This window comes from Acinonyx jubatus, chromosome X, assembly GCF_027475565.1.
Source record: "Acinonyx jubatus isolate Ajub_Pintada_27869175 chromosome X, VMU_Ajub_asm_v1.0, whole genome shotgun sequence".
Lineage (NCBI taxonomy): Eukaryota > Metazoa > Chordata > Mammalia > Carnivora > Felidae > Acinonyx > Acinonyx jubatus.
Genome location: NC_069389.1, coordinates 46,002,923 through 46,013,685, shown reverse-complemented (window position 1 = coordinate 46,013,685; position 10,763 = coordinate 46,002,923). Strand labels below are relative to the sequence as shown.

The following is a 10,763-nucleotide window of genomic DNA, read 5'->3' as shown; positions in this document are numbered from 1 at the left end:
TTTTTCTTTTGAGAGACAGAAAAAGACAAAGCGTGAGCAGGGGAGGAACAGAGAGAGAGGGAGACACAGAATCCTAAGCAGGCTCAGGCTCTGAGCTGTCAGCACAGAGCCTGATGCAGGGCTTGAACCCACAAATCATGAGATCATGACCTGAGCCGAAGTCAGATGCTTAACTGACTGAGCCACCCAGGTGCCCCAAACTCTGAGCATTTGTTATTGGATTATTTGGTTTTGGGTGTTGAGTTTTATAAATTCTTTATATATTTTGGATACTAACCCATTTACAATTGTTCCCCCAAAATAATAAGATACCTAGGAATAAACCTAACTAAAGAGGTGAAAGACCTGTACTGTGAAAACTATAAAACAATGATGAAAGTAATTGAAGAGGACATTAAAAAATGGAAAAACTTTCCATGTGCATGGATTGGAAGAACAAATATTGTTAAAATGTCTATACTACCCAAAGTAATCTACACATTTAATGCAATCCCTATCAAAATATCAAAAGCATTTTTCACAGAATTAGAATAATACTAAAATTTGTATGGAACCATGAACGACCTTGAATAGCCATAGTAATCTTGAAGAAGAAAAACAAAACTGGAGGCATCACAATTCCAGACTTCAAGTTATATTACAAAGCGGTAGTAATGAAAACAGTATGGTACTGGCACAAAAATAGATGCATAGATCAATGGAACAGAATAGAAAACCCAGAAATAAACCCACAGCTATGTGGTCAGCTAATCTTCAACAAAAGCAGGAAAAAATCCAATGGGAAAAAATACAGCCTCTTCAACAAATGGTGTTTGGAAAACTGGACAGCAACATGTAAAAGAAGGAAACTGGATTAATTTCTTACACCATACACGAAAATGAATTCAAAATGGATTAAAGACTTAAATGTGAGACCTGAAACCATAAAAATCCTAGAAGAGAACACAGGCAGTAATGTCTTTGACACTGGTTCTAGCAACTACTTTCTAGATATGCCTCCTGAGGCAAGGGAAACAAAAGCAAAAATGAACTATTGGGACCCTATGAAAATAAAAAGCTTCTGCACATTGATGGAAACAATCAAGAAAACTAAAATTCAACCTAGTGAATGGAGAAGATATATGCAAATGACATACCTGAAATAGGTATTTTGATGTTTTCTGTAGTTACTGCTTTTAATTTCTGTATCTTCCTCTCCCACCCCTTTACCCCCCTACCCAGGTTTTATTGCCTCAAGAGAAGGGAATGCAGCAGGATAAAAAGCATGTTTCACTTGCCAATCTTTTTGTTTTTGTGTTTCAAGAGCCCAAGTCCTTAGGGGAAGAGGATTAGGGGCAAATGCAAAGTGTCTTAGCCAGAAAATATGAAGGAAGAAGGATTTTACCCAGCTTAGAGAGAGATTCTAGCACTCCCTGTACCCTAGGGCTGGGGATAATGTAATGCTATCAGGGAGACCCATGGGTCTTTGGTAGAGGGGACCTATGTCCGGAATCCTGGCACCATCTCTGGATAGACAGAAACACCTGAGAAAACGAGGGGTGTTCTAGGCAGCCTTAACAAAAATTCCCAAGCCACTGGCAGGATCCTAATGCAACAAGGACCTGCTGGACCATAAAGGAACACTGGGTAGGGCCAATGGACCTCTGACTGTTAAGCTGTGTTGCTTGATGGCCAAGGACTTAATGGACTTCTGCTTCCAGGCCTTAGCACCGTGTAATAGCCCAGAATTGTGGCATGAGCCTAGGGTGGAGGAATGTTAAGAAGAATTGAGGTTGGGGCACCTGGGTGGCTCAGTCGGTTAAGCAGCTGACTTCGGCTCAGGTCATGATCTCGCGGTCCGTGAGTTCCAGCCCCGCGTCGGGCTCTGTGCTGACAGCTCAGAGCCTGTTTTGGATTCTGTGTCTCCCTCTCTCTGACCCTCCCCCATTCATGCTCTGTCTCTCTCTGTCTCAAAAGTAAGTAAACGTTAAAAAAAATAAAAAAAAAGAATTGAGGTTAAGTTGTATAGCAAAGGAAATAATCAACAAAACTAAAAGCCAATGTACTGAATGGGAGAAGATATTTGTAAATGACATATCTGATAAAGGGTTAGTACCCAAAATATATAAAGAACTGATACAACTCAATACCTAAAAAACAAATAACCTAATTTAAAATGGGCAGAAGATATGAACAGACATTTCTCCAAAGAAGACATACTTTGTCTTCAGACAAATGGCCAACAGACACATGAAAAGATGATCAACATCACTCATCAGAGAAATGCAAATCAAAACTACAACGAGATATTACCTCACACCTGTCAGAATGGCAAAAATCAAAAACACAAGAAACAACAAGTGCTGGCAAGGACATGGAGGAAAAGGAACCTCTTGTACTGGAAATGCAAATTGGTGCAGCCACTGTGGAAAAAAACAGTATGGAAGACCCTCAAAATATTAAAAATTGAACTATCCTATGATCCAGGAATCACACTACTGGCTATACAGTAAAATACAAAATACAAAATATTAATTCAAATACAAAAACACAAAATACAAATCAAAAATACTAATTCAAAGGGATACATGCATCCCTATGTTTATTGCAGCATTATTTACAATAGCCAAACCTTGGAAGCAGCCCAAGTGGTGTCCATCAATTGATAAATGGATAAAGATGTGGTGTGTGTGTGTGTGTGTGTGTGTGTGTGTGTGTGTGTGTGATGGAATATTACTCAGCCACGAAAAAGAATAAAATGTTGCTTGCCATTTGCAACAACATGGATAGAGCTAGAGAGTATAATGCTAAGCGAAGTAAGTCAGAGAAAGACAAATACCATATGATCTCATTTGTATGTGGCATTTAAGAAACAAAAGAAATGAGTAAAGAAAAAAAAAGAGAGAGACAAGCTAAGATACAGACTCTTAACTATAGAGAAGAAACTGATGGTTACCAGAGGGGAGGTGGATGGACGGGTGGGGGAAGTAGGAGATGGGGATTAAAAAGTACACTTATCATGATGAAAAATAAATAAATGAAATGAAAATAAAAAAGAATTGAGGTGGGGTGCCTGGGTGGCTCAGTGGGTTGAGCATCCAACTCTTGATTTCAGCTCTGGTCATGATCACAAAGTTGTGGAATCAAGCCCTGTGTCAGGCTCCATGCTGAGTGGAGCTTGGGATTCTCTCTCTCCCTTTGCCCCTTTTCCCCACTCATGTGTGTGCTCTATCACAAAAAAAAAAAAAATGAGGTTATTTTACCAGCCTCATAGAAAAGGGAGCTTGGAGACTAAAGTTAAATGGAATCATAGAAAGGTACAACAAAGGTACAACAAAAAGATTGAGAGCAACGGACTCTGAACTAAACTAACTGGGTTCAAATCTTGGTGTGTTACCCTGGCAAGGTATTTAACCTCTTTGTGATTTGGATTAACAATTTAAAAAATGGTTTTAATAATGGCGCTTACCCCACAGGATTTAATGGGTTTGTATAAAGCACATAGTAAATGTTATTTAGTAGTAGTAGTAGTAGTAGTAGTAGTAGTAGTAGTAGTAACTTTAGTGATAGACTCCGATTCATTCCTGGTACATGAAGGATTTGTAACAAGACTTACAAGGATTTTGAAAGACTTACAGAATGTTGGAACAGATACAGAGGGGTCAGTGGAAGGGAAGTTGAAGGGAGAGGAGAGAGGAAGGAAAGAAAGGCAGGCAGGCAATGCAGCCTTGATAGTTAGCTCAGGAGACTGAATTCTCTGATTCCCAGAAGCATATACTATGTTAGACTGTACATTTCTAAAATAATTGATCTACTTCTGGAGAGGGAAAGAGTTGTTCCAACACCTCCAACTCAGGCTCTGTATCCTGTCCACATGGAGATTTTGCAGAAGAATTAAGATTCCAGATACTTAGCAAGTTTTAGGAGAAGTGATGCAGGCTTACTCTTTTTTAGGCTAAGTTGTCAAGGCAAAGGCATTTACCTTACCCTCTACCAGCTATATGACATGGAGAAAAAGACTGTGTCCAGGAAGAGGAGATCAGACTCCATAGTAAGGCTCTAGAAATTGTACTATCTAATCTGAAAGGTGGAGTATTTCTAAGTCAGTTACTAAACTGAAGGTAGCTGCTCATTTCTTGGCTAGGTAATGTTTATTCTTACTCAGGGGACACTCAACTTTTGCTGGAAGGAAGGAGAACCTCCTGGGAGGACATTAACAGATCCTAGATGATTCAGGTAAGAAATTCCCCAGTACCAAAGAAAAGATCACCCAGGTATCCAAGTCCTGGGAATTACTATCTTGATCAGGGGGCATCTGGATGAGAAGTAAATTTTCTTTGCTCCAGTTGCTAAGATTTAATGTGAGAAAGAATGTGGCTGCAATATTTTTGAGATATTAATGGATGTTTTCTTTCCTGTATTTTCCCCCATTTACTCTATCCTTCCCCCACCAAAAAAGTAGTCAGTTTTATGGCATATCTCAGGGGAGGGAGGTGGCAAGGCAGGAAAACAAATACTCTGCCAGTCTCTCTAGCTTCTGTGTTCCAAAAGTGGAAGCCCTAGGGAAGGGGGATTAATGTGCAGGGACAAAGACAAAGTATCTGGGCTAGAAAACTAGAAGGAAGAAAGATTTGCATAAGCCTAAAAAAAGATTCTTCTTTTCCTCACTCCCCTCTCCTTGGTGCTTGGGGGTGGGGTAGGAGGTGAGCAAAGAGAGCTCTGTGGGAGGTCAACCAGCATGTACTGCCAGGAGCAACATTTGGTTGGCTAGAAGACTCAAGAGAGGAAGGGCTTTGTAGAATGTCTAGGTAGATGGACCAACAGACAAACTTGGCAATGAGTTCTATGCCCCAAGTATGGCAGAGACATTGGAGAAAACTATAGCACCTGAAAGGACCCATGTGGGCAGAGGGCTGAGCAGTAATTGACAGGATATAAGGACCTGGAAGCATATGACTTTACCCCACTCCCACTCTCTACCCCCATGCCTGAGTACTACATAAAATCCCTAAACTATGACAACGCCTGGGATGAGAGAAAAGAAAATCAAGAATGACTTCTATTGCTTTCCCAATAACCCGGTAAAAGGAGGGCTCCAGGTCAGAAACTGAGTTTCAGAAACAGTCACAACTTTACCTATAGTTGTAGCAGTCAGCTAACTGTTAACTTTGAGGTTCATTTCAGTTCCATTTTGTTAACTGAAGGAGTTAACTTCTTTGTTATAGGGAGGAGAGCAACAGCTAGTAGGGTCATGTAACTAACCTCCCACCCCCACCCCTGCAGGATGCCAGGGTCTAAAAATGGTCCCAGTGAAACCTTTTGTAATTTCACGGCACCAGAGCCTTTACATAAGATGAACTACATCACTGGAAGAATTTTTTCCTGGAATAATGTAAAGCCAAATTACAAGTGGTTAATATTTTTTTTAATTACTTAACTAATTCAATATTTATTGCCTGCCTAGAATGTATAAGGAATTTAATAGCATTACAAAACACATTAAGTTTATAATTTCATGGAATTTACATTCCAGTAAAAGAGAGACATATAATAAGCAAGTTATCAAATCATATACATATAATATTTTGGGGGGAGTCATAAATGCTGTAAAAAAATGAAACTGGTGGGGCACCTCTGTGGCTCAGTCAGCCAAGTGTCTGATTCTTAATTTCAGCTCAGGTCATGATCCCACAGTTCATGAGTTCGAGCTCCACCCTGGGCTCTGCACTGACAGCGAGGAGCCTGCTTGGGATTCTCCCTGTCCCTATCTCTCTCCCCCTCCCCCACTTGCACTCTTTCTCTCTCTCTCAAAATAAATAAACATTTTTAAAAAACTGAGTGAAGGGATAGAGGCAGGAGGCTAATGACAAGTAGTTAATATTTTTAAGTTAAATTTTCTATTTGATGAGTAGAAACATCACAAATGCTATTTGAGAGTCAGTGGAAACCAGTGGGTTAAATAGGAATGTTCCCTGTCATACATTGTTGACTAGCTATAATTTCCCATTCTTCTTTATGCCTATAGTGGCATTTGTTCTGAGTTATGGACAGGTTGCTTCAAATAGAAGAGCATGCGTGTCAATAAAAGATCTAAATTGAGAAGAGCCTTGCTTGAATGGGGAACAGACTGATTTTCTAATTTCTCAGGTTCGTAAAAGTCACACTATTTTATAGTTATTTAGCAAATCTTTGCTGTCAAAGAGGGACTTCTCAGAAGGGTTCATATCTGAGCAAGTTGAAGGGCTAACATTTCCAGGTATTGTTCTGTACTGATTACATCATTGGGCTCAGAGACAAAAGAATAGATGCAGATCACAACTGAGGAAGGTACCTGTTGATTTTCCTAAAGGTGGATGTGTGTAGTGGTGGGAGCAGGGTGACATTGAGAAATAAAAATTGTGGTTCAATTAAAAAAAACGGTGCCACAAGTTTTCTAGTTAGCATCTCAGGGGAAGTCAGGAGATACAAAGACTTGTAATAGCTTGGTAACCTTTGAAACAGCCCTTTGGTGGTTACTTGGCTATGTTTCCTGTTTTCCCCACAGTACTCAACAATTCCAACAGGGAAAAGAGACTATCTTCAGGGACCGTGAGGAAAGGAGTTTACAAGACTCCATCCATTCTATTGCTAATTTGGAATGCAGAGGTCTTTAAGGTAGAGTGGTGGCACTATTTGAAGAAATTACACCTTGCTCTTCCAAATTTAGCCAGGAAGATCTCCACAGGTGGAATAGTTGGACCTCCTAGCACTGAATTTCATTCCTTTAAAGTCTCTTTCCATTGTCAAAAGTGAATATGGGGATTTGAATTTATTAAGGGCATAGTCTGGTTTCCTTACACGTTCTGGCAATCCTGGCATTAATAAGTGACCTTCAAGAGCAAAGATGTAGAGACAACAAACAGGGCTGCATGGCCTCCCACCATTCCACTCCATTTGGACTCTGGAAACCTCATAGATAAATTTATTGATGGTTTTTTAAAGAGCTGAAAAGGCTGAGGTTCTGAGACCTATAGTAGGAAAAGAAAAAGAAAACGTGGAGAGAGGAAATTGATATAACTCAGTGATAGGGTCCTGAGGCTGGGAAGTTGATAATATTAGACTGGCATTTTCCACACAGCCTCCTACCCTCAAGGCATCTTTCTAAGACTTGAGGGGCATTTGAAAGAAATCCTGCCCTTTAGGAGCTTTCATTCAGTGGCTCAGATACCAGATGCAGCCTGGGGGATTGAAAAATGCATGGGCTTTGGAGGAAGAACACCTGGGTTCAAGTTCTGGCTCCTCCATACATAGTTGTGTGAATTTGAGCAAGTCATATCCACTTTCCCCTCTTGGGCCTCAGTTTCCTCCTCTGTGGAGCCAGGATTATTCATGCAAGAATGACAGAAACAATTCTGTACAGTGCCTGATACAATGCAGGAAACAGTTGTTAAATAAAGCCGCTGCGCCAAAGTTAACGTGTAGTGAAAGCTTGAAGGAGGTAGCATTCACCACCAACTAGAGGATCTAGGAAGTGAACGGTGGGAGACGGTGAGAGCCAGCTTTATGGGAGGTGGCCTTTTCGCATGCGTGCAGTCTAGGAGCCAGCAGGACAGAGAGGGGGCGGGGCTGGCTTCTGAAGGGGTTGCTATGGCACCGAGGGGCCAGGGGAGGGTAACCGAACCCTTAAAACATTGCTCCCTCCCCCACCCGCTACAGCCTAGGCCGAAGGCCATTGTTCCCAGCAAAATGGCGTCGGTAATTTCCCTCCAGGCCAGAGGCCTAAGTAAGGCGGAGGGTGCGAATGGGACTGGAGATGGAAACAAAAACTACAATTCCCAGGGTACACCGCACCTGCCTGCGAGGCGCAAGGCACGTGCCCAGGCCTAGCGGTTACATGCCGTCAAAAATCCGTTTCATAGCTTCCCTTTCCCATCCCCACTTTCGTTGTTGCCCAGCCCCCGCGCGCGCGCACTGCGGTCCTGAGGGGTGGGGGTGGGGATGGGGGGGGGAAAATGCCGTGGCCGTTGCCCTCGCAACGTAACCGGGAAACCGGTATTTGTAAATCTGTGCTTCGATTTCTAATCCCGAAGCCGGCAGGTATGGGTCTCGCGAGAAAAGCTGGGAGTTGAAAAAAGGGAGTTAGGGGTGGTGGGTGAAAAGGTGCCGGCGGGTATCACATCTCCGCAGAGCTGCTGCATTTAGAGGCTTGCGGATAACAGAGTGGATGGTGGGTGGCTGGGAAGTAGTGTGTGCTTGGACTTTTCTTTTTTGGAGGGGAGGTGGGTAAAGAAGCCATGGAGAGAGATCTTTTGAACACACAGGGGGTGTCACGCGTGTCTCCTCACTGAGATTTTCTTTTTGGAAAGGAGAGAAGCTTTTCTCCTGCTCGACGCGCATCCCTCTCTCCCACTGCGTTGAAGAGGGCGGGGGAGGAGTGCGCACGCTCTAGTTGGCTAGCCACTGGGCACCTCGCTGCGATGGGGGCTGTTCGGAGTTGGGGCTGCTCCGTCGTCTTTCTCCGCCCCTCCCCCCCTCTCCTTCCCTCCCCTCCCTTCCCCGCCCCCCACTACCCCTCTCTTCTCTCCAGAATTCCCTGGGTGGAGTACGCGTGCGCCTGCTCTGCTCCCGGGCGAGCGCGAGCTTGGGCTCGTACCCTGCTCCCCTAACCCCGCCCGCTCTTTACCTACCGGCAGTAGCTGGCCCGGTGGGCTCGCGGGAGACTGTCGCGCGCGCACGCGCACACAACGCGGAGCGGAGCTCGAGACATCGAGGAGGGGAGTAAGAAGCATCGGAGGAGGCGATAGAGGAGGAGGCGGTGTGTGTATATGTGTGTGTTCTATGGTGTGGCTCGTCGAGGGGCGAGCGGAGGCTTGAAAGAGGGCGAGGGAGCAGCGAAAAGAGTCCGAGTCTCTGTCCGTGAGAGCTTCTAATCTGGTGAGGGTCCCGGGCCGGCCAAGGCTCTGGGAGAGAGGGAGGAGGCCGGGGGGCGTGTCTGGGATTGGGTTGAGAGATGAATGGGCTAGGGATGAATGGAGGGAGGCAGCGGCGGCCAGGAGTCTGTTAGGAGTAAGCGCCCTAGTGGGGGGCGGCTTGACTGAGGTAGGGTTAATGCCGTCGCCAAGAGGTATGGGACGAGGCCGGGCTTGGGTCTTCGGGGTTCTCGGAGCTGTAGTCCGTGTGAGCGAACAGGCGGAGAGGAAAATTCTAAGGGGGAAAGTGGAGAAGGGCAGGTTTGGGGTTAAGGTGCGCTTTTGTCTTTTTTTCTGTTTTTGTTGGGGGGTGGCAACTTTGGGAGTTGGTGGAAGACTAGGGGATCGGGAAGGTGAGGAGGATACGTGAGGGGGCCCTGGGAGATGGTTGACAAAGGACTGAGTGATCATTTAGGTGATATTGAGGCTGCTGAAAGAGAAGATCGCTTCGGGTGTGGGAAGTTGAGTTTCAGTGGGCATTGGGGTGGGAGATCGTGGAGAGGGATATTGCTGTCTGATTGTGTAAGTGGGTTAGGTTCAAGAGATTGAGAGGTGTTATTTGGGAATGGGTGACTGACGGTTGCGAATGGGGAGGAGATGGTATGATGGCTTTCGGGTAAAAGTGGTGAGGTGGCTTCAGTGTACTGGAAAGAGGTTTTGTTTGACTAGTTAAGAGTGGTGAAACATTTATGGAGTGGGCTGTGGGTGGAAATCCAGCACGTGTGTATCTCCCTATCTTGGGAGTTGATAGACCCTGTTAAAATGAAATTGAACCCTCAAAACAGATGCGAGTGGTATAGCTATTCCTTCTTAAGCGTTACCTTTGATTGAAGCAATTACATGAATAAATAGCCTTAAAGTTGTGAAAAGGCTTACTCACTTACTATACACTTCTGTATAGTAGTGATTGCATCCAATTTGGGGAGGCATTGTTACCTTTTTCATTTATAGTAAGTTGTACTACCAAGGTAACTTTTGAAGAGGTCGCAGTATATGACACAGAGCACCAGGTGTCTTCTAGACAATCTTTAACCTTTAGACTGATGAATTTAAAAATCGTTGAAGTCAGCAGCCTAAAGGAGGGATACCTTGCATTGAAGGATAGCTAAGATGCACTAAAACTGGTTTTGAATGCTAAAATATATATACGTGATTTTTTTTGTCATTCAGAATTTATTTTGTTTGAAAATTGGCACTTGCTTGTTGGTGTGCGTTTAAATTATAGCAGATTACTAAGGACATTTTGTTCTCGGAATGCATTACTTATCTTCTGGTAGGGATGCTTTGTGATGGTCTCATTCTATTCTGGGTCAAGATTAATAGTTTATGGATTTTTAACTTTTCATGGTTATTTGTTACAAACTTTGCTGACATATATTTATTATCTTGGAAAAGTTGCAAATTGGAGAACATTCTCATGACTTTTTTCTTTTATTCTGCTTTGATGTTGGAAGGAGTGTAATCCTTGTTTTGGCTACCCAGAGTTTAAATACAAAAGTTAATACTATGTTCGTATTCTCTTAGACTAAGATGAATACTTAGTGTAGTAAGCAGTAGAATAGAAGTATAAAAGCACCATGAGAGCCTGGGAATGTTACACCAACTTTGGCAGGCAAGGTAGCCTCCCAGTTTTGAACTAGATGTTCCTGGAGTGGAAGATCTTTCAAGTATTGAGGCTGGGGAGTGGAATGCGATAAGGTTGGAATCTTAGATTGAGGCTAGGGTGAAGGATTACCCTGCAGAATTAGGAGCCCTTGACTATTTAACAAGGAAAATAACATAAACAGATTTTTGGTGTTCATCTCTCTGCCTTCGCTTCTGATGCCCCTGCCCCAA

General features: G+C 43.5%; 1 protein-coding gene across 4 annotated transcripts in view; it reads left to right on the top strand.

Annotated features, from left to right (window-relative positions):
• Positions 1-7,963: 7,963 nt before the first annotated feature.
• The window catches only part of WNK3 (WNK lysine deficient protein kinase 3), a 176,006-nt gene continuing 173,206 nt past the window's right edge, over positions 7,964-10,763 (top strand). The window contains exon 1 of one of the 4 annotated variants that reach the window (XM_053202356.1): positions 7,964-8,055. The gene's annotated coding sequence lies outside the window, so the exon portion shown is untranslated. Of the gene's footprint in view, positions 8,056-8,109; positions 8,186-8,515; positions 8,893-10,763 lie in introns of those variants that run through there. The other 3 variants (XM_053202358.1, XM_053202355.1, XM_027053551.2) reach the window with 3 other exon arrangements.